General features: G+C 42.4%; 1 long non-coding RNA gene across 1 annotated transcript; it reads right to left on the minus strand.

Moving 5' to 3' along the window:
• Nucleotides 1-204: 204 nt before the first annotated feature.
• Nucleotides 205-14,318, minus strand: LOC140510755 (uncharacterized). The gene is made up of 4 exons (XR_011969363.1): nucleotides 14,184-14,318; nucleotides 13,914-14,044; nucleotides 2,851-3,096; nucleotides 205-832 (listed from the first exon to the last, which is right to left on the minus strand). It is a non-coding gene; the product is annotated as an uncharacterized lncRNA (long non-coding RNA).
• Between the last annotated feature and the right edge of the window lie 873 nt (nucleotides 14,319-15,191).

The following is a 15,191-nucleotide window of genomic DNA, read 5'->3' on the forward strand; positions in this document are numbered from 1 at the left end:
ATAAATAGAAGTATGTGTAGAATAATTTTACATACATACATACATACATAATCATCTACACATACACCTTTGTGGGTCTAATGGTAGCCATCTCTGGGTAGGGGGAGGAAGGAAGGAAAAAGGAAATCTACATGATAATTGTTTTGTATGTTTGAAAAGAATAGCACGTCGTGCATAGTAAACTTGCAGTTTCATGTGTAATCATTTTTAAATCATCTTTTTTATTGCACTGTGTTATGGAAACGATTGTTTTATTCCATATATTAAAAATTAATTTAAAAAAGGAAAAAAAAATCTTGGTTGAATGAGAGAATTTGTCTTTCCCAGAAGGTGGCCCAGAGACAGAGGTCACTTACTGATTTCTGTGGTGGGTATGTTGAGAACACTCTCCTAGCCCATTGCTGTGGGTCTGGCGGTGGTTTCCAACCATCGGAGGGAAAGATAAGCAGCTGTTTTCCTTCTAATGCAAAACCACTGTGCAGCCACTCTTTTAACAGCCTGTCCCAGGAAGCTCTGAAAGTCTCAGCCTTGCTGTCACCGTCACAGTAGTTGCCTGTCACTCCCCGGCAGCTGCTGTGATGCTCTTGGGAGTGCTCCTAGGACTGTGCGGGGTCCCACACGTGTTAGGTGAGGAAGGAGATGAGTTCAGGTTCCCTGGGGAGGGATCGCATTCTCAAGCCTGGCCCGGATGGCTCAGGCAGTGGGAGTGATCGCTCGCCACCCTGGTTGGTCGTCAGTCTTGGAGGGTGTCTCTAGATTTGTCCGGGCGGGATGGGCAGCCTGTTGATGAATGCAGTCAGCTGCTTTAACTCTCCTCCCTGGCTTCCAATTCCTTGAATGCACAGACGGTTAGAGCTAAGAGACTTTAAGAATCATCTGACATCTAGACTCTAAAATATTCTAGCCAATGCCCCTCCCCCTCCTTTTTTTTTTTTTTTTATAACATAGTGAAGGAAAAAGGTCCAGAAGGGGGAAAAGGTAACAAAGAGAGCAAGTACCAGAACTGTAATTGGAATCTGGGACTTCTCCTTCCCTTCCCTCCAATTTTTCCGCCTCAACCTAGGATCCGGAGCTAGAAGTGTGTACATTAATGAGTGATTCTGTCCCGCCCGACCAGTCTGAAGGGAATCCTGGGCACCCTCATCTGTGAAATGAGGGATTTAGAATAGATAAGCTCGAAATCTGTGACCTTGGTTCCTTCATTTCCAGAGGAGAAAAATGAATGAAATCCAGAGAGGTTTCATAGTCTTAGTAAATGACAGAGGAAGGACGGGAACCAGCTTGTCATCGTAGCTCTCCTTCATACGCAACTTGCAGAAACTGAGTTCTGGGGCTGTGTTCTGTGGGGGAGTCAAGAGATCTAGGACTGAGCCTTTACCCCAACGAAGTTTCCAAGCTAGGAAGGAGAGTAGGACTGGAAGGGAACAGGCCCGGTGATCTGCACTGTCAGAAGCCCTTAGCTACAATCCCGGCACTTCTACTTCTCGTTGAACTACTGGAAAGTCAGTTCCTTTCTTTGGTTTTTAGCTTCCGTAAAATGATGTGGTGAGGGAGAGAGGGAGAGTAGGCTTATGAGGCGCTCCTAAAAGACTCTTTTACAGGTCTGAAGCCTAGATGAATCAAAGGCACTGACTAAATAGTAAAACACCAGGGCAACAGCCTTATGTCCCATAACTTTTGCATCTCATTCTATGGCCAGAAGATTGAACTATTGGACCAGTGCTCCATGTAAGTTTGTTCCATCCCTATTGACCCAGATCTCTTCCCTGAATTCCTGTCTTGGGTCCTTATGAATTTGGATGGGGAAAAATACACTTTTATTTCAATATAAATGTTTCCTTTATAACCCTTGAAATTTTATGCATTTAAAAACGTTTTGAGAAGGTGTTCATAGGCTACATCAGACAGCTAAAGAGGCCTAGGCAATAAAAAGCTGAAAAGCCTCTGGTTCAATCAAGGCAGTTTCTAAGATTATAGCACCTGGAAGGTAGAAGCCTTAACTGGTAGCTTTGGCTAGAAAACTTCCACTTCCTGCTCCTTTAATTTCAACACTTCAAAGTCATATTTCCTGGTGACAGATCCTTCCCTTGCCACATCTCCTTGTACTTTCTATCACTTTCCATCTCAGTGCTACCACTGTCCATCAGGGGTGGGGAAGCTGTGACCTCCAGGACACATGTGGTCTTCTAGGTTTTTGGGTACGGCATTTTGACTGGGTCTAAGTTTTACAGAATAAATCCTTTTATTAAAGGGACTTGTTCTGTGAAGTTTGAATTCAGTCAAAGGGCCACATTCAAGGACCTAAAAAGCCACATGTGACCTGGAGGCTGCAGGATCTCCACTCCTGACCAGAATGTCTAATTCTGACCCTTTCCATTATATTTTCTGGAACCCTCCTTCTTATGGTAATCAACTGCCCTCCATCCTCAATCGCTTATTTTTATATCCTTTCCATTTTCTGCTCTCCCAAATCTGGCTGCCTCTCCAGAATGTTCTTGACTGACCTCTCCATCAATGATTGTTTCTCCTGAAATCCTCCCTCATACCAAACCAGGGGTGACTGGTATATGCTTTTCTGTTTCTAGCCCCAACACTTGGCAACTGATTCTTTTGAGGTTTACTGCATGAATAAATGAATGAGAAAAAAAATTGATTTATAAACCTACCATTGTACTATATATTATTTTGTAAATCTACTGTGTGCCAGATATGGTGCTGGAAATATAAATACAACCAACCAAGACAGTCCCTCCCTTCAAAGAACTTGCAAATGGTGAGACAACTTGGTTTGAAAAGAGCTTGAAAGTGTGTTGTGACCTAGGTTCTAGCCAGGAGAAGGGCAAGGCTCACCTGTTAGGCCCCAGAGCAGATGGGAGGAGGATGAGAGGGATGGTCAGAATGGAGGCAGCCTAGTTTCGAAATAGCTGGGAATTGGCAGCAGCCAGCCCAGATCCTTGATGCTCCAATCCACTGGCCTCCAAGTCGCTCTTCGGTCTTTCTCCAGAAGAGTACATGGCCTGAAGTTTTTCTTTCCAACCCAACTCTTTTCTTTATCCTTGGGGACTGCAGTATGGATGACCATGTCTCCTCAAACACCTATAGAGAGATGGATGAGAGATAGGTGAGTAGAGAGGAATAGATGATAGAAATGGATACAGAGATAGCTGGATACAGAGTTAATGAGACAGGTGATGGATTGGTAGAGGGATCATTTATGAAGTGCTTCCTATGTGCCCTGCACTGGGCTAAGTCCTGGGGGCACAAAGACAAGAAAACAAGGGGGACTCTGCTCTGAAGAGCTAGCATTCTAATGAGGAAGACAAAACTCAAAGGGGACTTGGAAAAGAGGGGAAGGAAAGAAAAGTGTCCCTGAGGGGGATGGAGCAGGCCAGAGGCTGAGCCAGAAATGGAGAGGGAGTGAGCCAGGCCTCATGTGCCTGCATTAACTCTGAATTCATCAAACTCCTCCCTCCCATGACCTTCAGCTTCAGTCTACCTTAGCCAACTGGCAGGAATGGTCACATCTTAGATCTCACCCCCATCCAGGACTGGGCCACCTCTCTCCATGATTTTGAACTCAGAAATGAACTTTTATCACAAGCCAATGTTTTTCATCCCTCCCTTAATCTCCTTCCACCTAAAGCTGGTCTTCATTGTCACAGTAACCTCTAGGCCCTTCATCCACCCTGGGCTCCCAGTCTGTCCCCCTGCTCTGGCCTCACATTTGCCTCTTCACAGCCTTGACACTGAGGTTACTATAAAGTCCAAAAAAATGAAACAATTCTTCCTCTCAAACAATACAACTTTTTTTTGAAACCAATCTCACCTGGCCCTTGCTGCTAAAACTTTTATTCCTTCTTGATTTTTGCTTTTCCCCTTTCTTCAGTGGCTTCTCTTCCCACCCCAAACCTCAAATGCTTCCTGATCTCTCTCTCCTCTTAGCACATGTTCTTGCATCCTACTTTCTTTGAAAAATAATGACCAAAAGCTGAAAAGTCTCTCTTATCCCCATTCTCTACCTCAAGAATTCAGTAAAGTTTTTGGGGGGTGAAGTCAATTGGAGTTAATTGACTTGCCTAGGGTCACACAGCTAGTAAAGTGTCTGAGGCCAGATTTATACTCAGGTCCTCCTGATTGCAGGATTGGTGCTCTGCCCATTGTGCCATTTAGCTGCCCCAACCCTGTACATTTTTACCCATTCTCCGTTCTTTTACTTTCATTTTTTTTTGGGAGCTGGGTGGTATGGTGGACAGTGCAGTGGGCTGGGAATCAGAAAGATCTGAGCTCAAATTTCACCTTAGATACTTTTTTTCTTCCCAATTAAAAGTATTTTATTTTTCCAATTACATGTAAAGATAATTTTCAACATTCACTTTTATAAGATTGTGCGTTCCAAATTTTTTCTCCCTTCCTCTCCACTCCCCTCCCCAAGACAGTAAGCAATCTAATATATGTTATACATGTACAATCATTTTAACATATTTCCACATTAGGTATGTTGTGAAAGAAGAATCAGGAGAAGAAGGAAATATATGGGAAAGAAAAAAAACAAAAAACAAAAAGTGAAAATGCAAGATACATATATGTACACACACATTATATATGATTGCCAGGGGGGAGGACACTACTGCCTTGAGAGGGGGAGATAGGACAGGGTTTAGGGAAGGTTTCTTATTGGAAGTAACAGGAGTTTTGAAGGAAGCTAGGGATTCTAAAAGGTAGAAGTGAGAAGGGAATGCATCCTGGGTGCAAAGGACAGCCTGTATGAAGGCATGGGAACTAGAGATAGACTAGACCTCTTTCTCATTTCTATGTCCAATCAGTTGACCTGAGTTCAAATTTTACCAGATAAAATCATTTGACCTCTGACTACCTCAGTTTCCTCATCTCTAAAGTGAAGATCATGTTAGCAACTAGCTCCCAGGGTTGTTATGAAGATCAAGTAAAATAATAATACTGTAAAGCACTTTGCAAACCTTAAAGTGTTATTTAACTGAGACAGCTCTCTTGCTATAATGTAACATCTCTTGCCTCCAGACCCTTCTTTACATTCACACAGCCCTTACTCTATTCAGACATTCTTCAACGTTTCCCTGGACAACTATCTGTATACTTGTCTGCTCATGTTACACAGCTGGCAAAGGTTCTGGTCTGACTGCCACTTCCTTAATCAAAAACCCTCTGTAGCTCACTATTATCTGTAGGGTTAAAACACAGTCTCTTTAAGCTGGCATTTGAAATTCTCCACAATTTTTTCTTTCTAGCCCTATTTCCTACTGCTCCCTTGCATGGACTCTGTTCTAATCAAACTAATAAGTAGTTCTCTAAACGCAGTATTCCATTTCCTACCTCAAAGTATTTGCATAAATCATTGCCCAGGCCTGGAATCGTCTTCCTCCTCTCCATTTCCTCTGCCTAAGACTCAAAAGGCTCATTTCAGGTGCCCCTTTCTCCTTGATGCCTTTATTTATGCTCCCAATTCTTAGATCTCTTTTCTGCTTTCATTTTCCTGGGATGTTAGGATATATTTTACCCAGGTAAAATATAAGTATAAGCTAGTAGAAGGCCAGGAACATATATTGTATTCCATTAAAAACTGTATGCTGTTTTTATTTTTCATTTCCAATATGAAGCCCAATGCCTTGCACCCAACAGATGCTTAATAAATGCTTTCTGAATTAAACCTTTCCCATCCTGTGACTGTACTGCCTAGCTCTCTGTATGCCATACAGGGGCCTGGTGAATTGTCAATTCACATTGTGTTCGCCCTCATTCTTTTTTTTTTTAAATTTTATTTATTTTCAATGTTTTACAATCACTACCATGTAACTTAGACTCCCTCCCTCCCTGAGACGGCATACAGTTTTCTATAGGTTCTACACATACATTCCTATTAAATACATTTTCACCATAGTCACGTTGCATAGAAGAATTAAAATGAATGGGAGAAATCATATAACAAACCAAAACATAATACAAAAGAAAGTGATCTGCTACATTCTGCGACTGAATTCTATAGTTCTTTCTCTGGATTGTCCACCCTCATTCTTGTAGGTTCCCATGCAGTAAAGATGGAAGGGAAGGCTCAGATCATATCCCTCAATGCAAATGTCACCATCCCCTTTGTATTCTCTGGCTATGGTTCTTGGTCTGTGGACATCAGTATCACTGGAGTCAGGTGGTTCTGGAGAAGGGTGAACTCTGACAAGGAAGACAAAATCTTTAAGTTCAATGTAGGAAAACAGACTCAGTTCAGACTGAGGCAACATCTCAGGGTCAAAGCTGAGAAGGGGAGATACCTCTCTTTTCCTGCCTTTGATCCAGCTTCAGGAAGGAAGAAAGTACAGGCGTGAAATAATCATCCTTCCTTACAGAGTCCAGGGAGCAGCCAGGCTGGACATCTTGGGTGAGTGAGAAAGGACCTTGTCTCGAGTGTCTCCTGTGTGTTGGATGACTGACAGTTGGATTTGTCTATCTGGGGCTAGGGTGGGGTAAGGTGGTGAACTATATGTTAATTGTTCACTCAGGAATGATAGCTTCCATTTCTAAAGAGCTTTGGGATTTACAAAGCACTTTCCTCATGACAGACCTATGAAGCAAAGATTACTATCCCCATTTTATTGAGGAGAAAACAGGATCAGAAAAGTGATTTGCCCACATTTACACAGAAAGTTTTCCAAGCTGGGACTGAAACCCAGAGCTTCTAGCCTCCGAAGTCCATTGCTTTTTATCCTGTACCTCAACCCAGAGTATTTATTGAGTCCCCTCTGAGTACAACTCATGACACTGTCTAGTAAGGTGGGTGCACCTTGGAGTGGCTACAATCTTCCTGAGTGGAGCAAGAACCTACGAGTAGCAAATTCTGAATGTTTGGTGCATTGAAATATGGGGCAGAAGGAGAGGTTCCAGGGACCCTCCTCAGCAGGTATGTCTTTTACTTTGTGTGACTCTGGGAAGGAAATTTGTACTCTGAGTACCTCTATTTCTTCATCTGTAAAATGATCTGGAAGATTATATTTTTCTTGTTCTATGTTGATTCAGTATAGATGAAGAGCAGCTCTGTGTATGTGTGTAATTGGGTGTTCTGGAGTGTGGGGGAGGGTATCCTTCAATGCATGAGGGGATGATGAGAAGTGAACTTTCTGAAACACTGCTTACCACAGTGCCTTGCACATAGTAGGTGCTTAATAAATATTGATTGATTGACCGACTGGCTTCCAGTGTGCCCTTAACATGGTCCAATCATGAGTCTTATCTCCTTACAGCTCAGCCCTCCAGCATCCTGTTGCCACAAGAAACTGCAGTGGAGGAAAGGAAAGAATACACCCTGGAATGTACCTTGGCAGGATTCTACCCTGAGTCAGTTAAAATCTTCTGGAAGAACATGATTACAGGGACCCGCTCTTCAGATGTGGACAGTTCTGAGAGTCTCTACAAGAGTTCCATTTGGAACGATGATGGTGTACATTCAATGGCTGCAGCAGCTTGATTCTGCTTCCAATTTTGGAAGAAAATGAAACCATCTACCAGTGTGTGGTTCCCATGAATCACCACTGATCCCTTTGCAAAACAGGACAACCTTGACTGTGACAGGCATCTGTCTTCCCTAGCTTCACGGATTCTTCAATTCAGTGTAGTGAATTTTATATATTGTTCTTGCTCCTTTGAAAAACTAGACTTAATTGTATATTGAATGATGGAATATACCTTACTCATTTCCTCTCTTCTCCTGTTCTTTGCCTCTATTTTCCTTTATTTCCATCATTTTTGGATTATTTCCACTTTTCTGCTCATTTTGCCCTTTTCCTTTTCTTTTTGCTTCTACTTTTTCTCGTTTTCCTCTGCTCTTCTGTTCCTCCTTTGTTTCCATCCTTGACTCTTTTTCTCCTTTCCTTTATTGAGTGTCTTCTCCTTCCTCCTCTCCTCTGGGCCTCTACATCCTTGTCTTTCATATTGATATTTGGTCACAAAAATCTTTTTTTTTTTTAATTTAGCTTTTAACATTTATTTTCACAAAATTTTGGGTTACAAATTTTCTCCCCTTTTATCCCCTCCCCCCCCAAACCCAAGCATTCTAATTGCCCCTGTGACCAATCTACTCTCACTTCTATCCTCCCTCTCTGCCCTTGTCTCCGTCTTCTCTTTTGTCCTGTAGGGCCAGATAGCTTTCTTGTCCCCTTAACCTGTATTTCTTATTTCCCAGTGGTAAGAACATTACATTTGATCCTAACACTTTGAGTTCCAACTTCTTTAGCTCCCTCCCTCCCCACCCCTTCCCCTTGGAAGACAAGCAATTCAATATAGGCCAAATCTGTGTAGTTTTGCAAATGATTTCCATACTAGTTGTGTTGCATAGGACTAACTATATTTCCCTCCATCCTATCCTGTCCCCCATTACTTCTATTCTCTTATGATCCTTTCCCTCCCCATGAGTGTCGACCTCGGATTGCATTCTCCTCCCCGTGCCCTCCCCTTCATCCTCCCCCCCTCCCTGCTTGTGCCCCTGTCCCCCACTCTCCTGTATTATGAGATAGGTTTTCCTATCAAAATGAGTGTGCATTTTATTCTTTCCTTTAGTGGAATGTGATGGGATAGACCTCATGTTTTTCTCTTGCCTCCCCTCTTTATCCCTCCACTAATAAGTCTTTTGCTTGCCTCTTTTATGAGAGATAATTTGCCCCATTCAACTTCTCCCTTTCTCCTCCCAATATTTCTCTCTCACTGCTTGATTTCATTTTTTTTTTTAAGATATGATCCCATCCTCTTCAATTCACTCTGTGCACTCTGTCTCTATGTATGTGTGCGTGTGTGCATGTGTGTGTGTGTGTGTGTACTCCCACCCAGTACCCAGATACTGAAATGTTTCAAGAGTTACAAATATTGTCTTTCCATGTAGGAATGTAAACAGTTCAACTTTAGTAAGTCCCTTATGACTTCTCTTTGCTGTTCACCTTTTCATGGTTCTCTTCATTCTTGTGTTAGAAAGTCAAATTTTCTTTCCAGCTCTGGTCTTTTCATCAAGAAAATTTGAAAATCCTCTATTTCATTGAAAGACCATTTTTTCTCCTGAAGTATTATACTCAGTTTTGCTGGGTAGGTGATTCTTGGTTTTAGTCCTAGTTCCTTTGACTTCTGGAATATCCTATTCCATTCCCTTCGATCCCTTAATGTAGAGGGTGCTAGATCTTGTGTTATCCTGATTGTATTTCCACAATACTTGAATTGTTTCTTTCTAGCTGCTTGCAATATTTTCTCTTTCACCTGGGAATTCTGGAATTTGCCACAATGTTCCTAGGAGTTTCTCTTTTTGGATCTCTTTCATGCGGTGTTCTGCGGATTCCTTGAATATTTATTTTGCCTTCTGGTTCTAGAATCTCAGGGCAGTTTTCCTTGATAATTTCATGGAAGATGATGTCTAGGCTCTTCTTTTGATCATGGTTTTCAGGTAGTCCCAGAATTTTTACATTGTCTCTCCTGATTCTATTTTCCAGGTCAGTTGTTTTTCCAATAAGTTATTTCACATTATCTTCCATTTTTCGAATCTGCACGCTATGTTCTGTGATATCTGTCTTTCTCATAAAGTCCTTAGTGTCCATCTGTACCATTCCAGTTTTGAAAGATCTATTTTCTTCAGTGAGCTTTTGAATCTCCTTTTCCATTTGGCTAATTCTGTTTTTGAAAGCATTCTTCTCCTCATTGGCCTTTTGAACCTCTTTTGCCAATTGAGTTAGGCTAGTTTTCAAGGTGTTAATTTCTTCAACAATTTTTTGGTTCTCCTTTAGCAGGGAGCTGATCTGCTTTTCATGCTTCTCTTTCATCCCTCTCATTTCTCTTCCCAGTTTTTCCTCCACCTCTCTAACTTGATTTTCAAAATTCTTTTTGAGCTCTTCCATGGCCTGAGCCCATTGGGTGGGCTGGGACACAGAATCCTTGATTTCTGTGTCTTTGCCTGATGGTAAGCATTGTTCTTCCTCATCAGAAAGGAAGGGAGGAAGTGTCTTTTCTCCGAGAAAGTACCCTTCAATAGTTTTATTTCTTTTCCCTTTTCTTGGCATTCTCCCCAGCCAGTGGCTTGACCTCTGAATATTCTCCTCACACCCACCTGGCCTCCTGGTCCTCCCAGCCAGCGTTTGGGGTCTGAGCTTCAAATGCTGCTTCCAGCCTTAGGGCTTTTGGCGGGGGCAGGGCTGCTATTCAGTGTGAGAATTAAGTTCAGATGGTCAGGTCGGGGCAGGGCTGCCTCTCAGGCCCAGTTCCCTCAGGGGGTTTATGCACAGACCTTCCACAATGGATCCAGGCTCCCGCCCGCTTGGGGAGCCCCTGTCTGCAGCCGCCTCTCAGCTTCTATCTCCCGGGGGGGGGGCCGAGCCATGGGGGCACCCCACTCCCCTCTCAACCCGCCAAAGAGACTCTCTCACCGACCGTCCTCACCTGTGGGTGGAGGGGCTTGTGCCGCCACTGGAGATCCCGTCTCTGAAGCCTGCTCGTATCTGTACCTCTCGGAGCCAAGGCTGCCGCAGGGCTGGGCTGGGCTCCGCGTCTGCAGCGCGACGGACCTTTTGCGAGAGGTTTGCAGTTCCCTCTGTGGGTGGAGGGACCCGCGTGGCTGCAGGAGATCCCGTCCCCGTAGCCCACTCGGATCTTTTCTTCACGGTGTCGTGGCCGCTGCAGGGCTGCACTCAGCTCCCAGTCCCGGCGCCCAGTCCGCAGCGCGAAGGACCCCCCGCGAGAAGTTTGCAGGTGTCTCCGGAACAGAAATCTCCCTCGCTCCAATATTCCGTGGCCTCTGGGTGCAGAATTCGCCGTGAGTTACTCCCCTCTAGCCGTTCTGTGGGTTGTGGATTCGGAGCTATGTGTCTGTGCGTCTTTCTACTCCACCATCTTGGCTCCGCCCCCCCCCCCCCCCAAAATCTTACTTTATGGTGTTACATTGCATTATATGAAGGTGACACCCAAGGTTATTCTAAGATTTGTGTCATATTGAAGCTTACCACAGACTACATAAAATTCTTAGTATGTTGGGAGAGGGGATGACAAAACAGTCAGGCTACTACATATACACTGGGTTTTATTTATCCATTTTGTATATTAAAAATTTTACCATGACAACTTTCCTAGGGGACTTTAGGGAGTATATAGATTAAAACAGAATGCTAAGTGAGATATTTATAAGTAAAGGAGAAGAGAGACCACATAAAGAAAGCAGAAGGATAGATCCTGCCAAGGACCTAGGATGGACCAATTCTGATATTTGGAGAACTACAATGATACAGAGCCATACCTATGGTAGGATGACTAGAGTTTTCCTCAGGGTTAATGGGCTCAACAACTTAAAATAATGATTTGAAGACTCTGGAATTTTAAAACTTGTTAATTTTTAAGGAATATGAACTCTCATGGAGTCAAAAAACTGGGTTTAGTATTTAATTAGCAAGAAGAGTTAGTTAATCTAGGAAACTATCAGATGGTTTACTTCTTTTCCCTCACTTCACTATCTGTATCCCAGATGAGCTTTTCCTGGACCTGACCTCAACCTCTTTCACCATGTGTTACACTAGTGGTTACCCTAGCAGTAGAATTTTAGGGTCTTGGGGCTGTTCTCTATAGGGCTTGATGTTCTGTGGTCTCAGTCTCTAGAGAGTCTGAGACCATAGAATATCAGAGTCTCTCCCTATGGGGTCTTGTGTCCTGGTGTTGCATCTTCTTGTAGTAGTAGGGAGGGCTGCCTTGGGTTCTCATTAGCAACCAACTGCATTATTTTCACACCATGAACTACAAAGTTGATTTGAGCATATCTTTGGTGCTGCTTTCCCCCGGTGCCCAAGTTGCTCATTCAACTAGGCACCAGTCAGAGACCTGCTTTCTAAGGTGAGTAAGCTGGCAGGAAGCACTTTTTCATTCTTGTTGTTGTAGAGAATCTTAGGGCTAAGGTGTATGTCAAAAAGCACCAACGTTGAGGAGAAAGGAATTGGGAATCAGTCCCTTGGAGGTCCAGAGCTAGGGATATTGATACCATAGGATAAACACTAGGTTGTTCTATGCAAGTGTCCTCCAAGGGCAGTGAAACTTAGTGGTGATGATCATTAAGATGCCATCTGAATTTATTCCCTCCGTTCATTTGCAAAGCTTGTAAGTGCTAAAGTTTGGATGATCATTGTGTGCATACTACTAGTGATGTGTATATGTTTGTTTGGGTGTTCGTTGAATGTTTCAGAAAAGGTAAAAGACTCTTTCGGATGATGAAAGGGAGGAAGACATTGGGAAATTTAGGTGATGTTAAATGAAAGATATCAATAAAATTTATTTTAAAAAATTTTAACAAGAGAGGGAAGGGGCTAGATTAAGTCAGCAGGGTGGTCCCTAGGAGGAATATGGGGGATCATAGAGGAGATGAATAGGGATACTGAAGGGAATACACAGTGTTGGTGGTTGTCACCATTCCAAATGGAAGCCTTTACTTGTATTAGACCATATTCTCAGAAAAAACTCCAAATTTAATTCTAGAGCAAACCTGTTTTAGACTAGAGAGTCTTTGATGTCATCACTTTTGGGAATGAATAGTGACAATCCATCCTCATAGTTCAAAAGGAATCAGTTCTGTGTGGTAGAAGTTAGGATTTCCTAAAGTATCACCACTAGTTTAGGAAGATCCAACTTTGAATCCTGACTGTGATCTTATCTTGGGTCATTAATCTGAGTGCCCTAGACCTTGGTTCTTCATTTCTAAAATGAAGATCCTGGACTATATGACCTCCACAGTCTTTTGCAGCTTTAAGTCTATGATGCCGAAAGATCCATGACCTCATTGCTATAGGTTCCTTTTCAACTAATGCAGGTCACTCATAGTCCCTTCCTACTTTACTATACAGTCTTAGCAGTCAACACTCTCCAGTGGAACACTGGTTTATTCTTGAATGAAATTATGAGATTCTCTTGAGAGCAGGGTCTAATACAAGGAAAGAACGTCCCACTCCCAGCTAAGGAGCTTCTACTAGCTAGACCTATCCTTAGATGAGAGATGCACAGTTCACCCCAGACTTATACTCTAGGCCTTGCCAGCTCATAAGAACCACTGGCATAGATTCTGAAAATCCAGTGTCATCCCCTCCACACTATGATAATTAAGACCTTGAAAGAGAATTCTACTAGATGAATTTTATTAATGTAAGTATTATAATTCAGATTTTCCTCATTTTACCTATCATTAAAATTTTTTTATTATGACCTTGACAAACATCAACATTTTCATGTGCAAATAACATTATGGAATTTGTGGCCTGATAACTCCAGGAGAAATCCCAGGAGTAGAACAGAGATTTGTACATAACTCCCAAGCATTCAAACTCTACTGGAGAGAGTGAACTCTGATGGACCAAGTTGTTTGAATGCCAAACATACATTTTCCTAAAAGACTATTTTACAGAGAACTCACACAAGGCATGTATTCCCATAGGGGCGGGAAGAAGCCAGACGAGGACACTTTCAAAGTCTTTCTGAAGAATTTCGGGATTGATTAGGGGATACTTACACCAGACTTCCCAGCATGGCATGCCCACCTCAAAGAAGACACTAAGCACTATGAGGAAAGCAAAATTGCAATGAGAAAAAAAGAAAATGTGAGATGGACAAATTTGGAGATATCTCTAATCCAAATGTTCATTTAGACTATTTGTGCCTGACCTTTACTTTAAAGGTGCCTTACCTTTAACTTAAAGGTAAAGCCTTTAGAGCTCATCCTGGTCTGATCAGCCACAGTCAGATACACTGACATCATGATGTTATTTTGGTCCTTTTCAGGTATGGAAAACAACAAGCATTGTGGCAAGCATTGGAGAGACCAAGATAGAAATTACATACAATTGCATTTTCAATATAAATAAGAAAGGAGTTTCTTCAGAAATCTTTACACTAACCTTAGATGCCCATCAACTTGTTGGGGAAGCTGTAGAGTGGAAACCCCTAGATATGGGGCTTGATTTATGTGGCTCCTTCCAACTTTGAGGTTTTTTGTCTGTGATATGAAGAATCATTCAAGATCTGCAACCTAATGAAAGGAAGGGCAAGTACAGAAATAGCTATGAGGAAGGGGATAGTTTTCAGGGAGGATGAAAAATTTTAAGGAAAGCCTTTAGGGTACAAACAGAAAAGAAAAAGTATCTGAAGAAACAGAAGGGAAGCCTTACTTGCATGTTCTTCTTCTCTGTCTTCTCAGCTCTTTGCAGCCTGGCATCCAATCACATCATCACTCAGCTGGCCCTATTTTGTCCAGGATTACCAGTGATTTAACTGCTGAATCAGATGACCTTTTCTCAGTCCTCATCTTTGTTGACTTCTCTTGAACCTTGGACCCTACTGATCACCCTTTTCTTGAATTCTATCTGCTCTCTGTGTTTTTCATGCTTTTTATTCTCTTGTGATTTGTGAGCAACTTAAGGTCAAGGACAGTCTTTTGCTTTTTTGTTTTTACTGCCAGCACATATAGTAGGCATTTTCTATCTACACTTTTTGTCAATAAATGTTTTTTGACTGACTTTTTTTTTGGCTACCTGACTGCTCGTAGTTTTTCTTGCTGGATCAAACTTCCTGTCATGCCCCCTAACTCTGGGTGAACTTCAAGGTTCTGTCCTGGGCCATCTTCTCCCTCTTTTCTCTCTCACTTCATGCCTTCTTCAGTCACTTTGGATTTTTTCATCTTTATGTAGGCAACTCTCAAATCTATATATTCATACCTCATCTCCCTGTTGATCTCCAATCCTGTATTCCAATTGCCTGTTGGAAATTTCAAATTGGCTATCCCATAGACATCTTCAAATTGGCATGCTTCAAACAGACTTCATTATATTTCTTCCCATAACTTCTCCATCCTCAGACTTCCCTGTACATGTGGGCACCACCATCCTTGCAATCACCTATGTTCACAACCTTGTTATCCTTGACTTCCCACTCTCCCACACTTCTTTACCTCTGCAACATCTTTCAAAGCCACTACCCTAGTTCAAGCTCTCATTGCTATTGTGAATGCACAGGGATTCCATTTTGAGAACTGCTCCATTTTGTTCACATATATGTACTCTCCTATTAGTTTTTACAATGCAAGTAACCCAAAATAGGATATGACAAAGTATCTTGTGCAACCTGTTCAGAGAGACAGCTTATTCTCCTATATAATGTTATGCTGAAATCCCTAATCC

The sequence above is a fragment of the Notamacropus eugenii genome, chromosome 6 (assembly GCF_028372415.1).
Source record: "Notamacropus eugenii isolate mMacEug1 chromosome 6, mMacEug1.pri_v2, whole genome shotgun sequence".
In the NCBI taxonomy this organism is placed as follows: Eukaryota; Metazoa; Chordata; class Mammalia; order Diprotodontia; family Macropodidae; genus Notamacropus; species Notamacropus eugenii.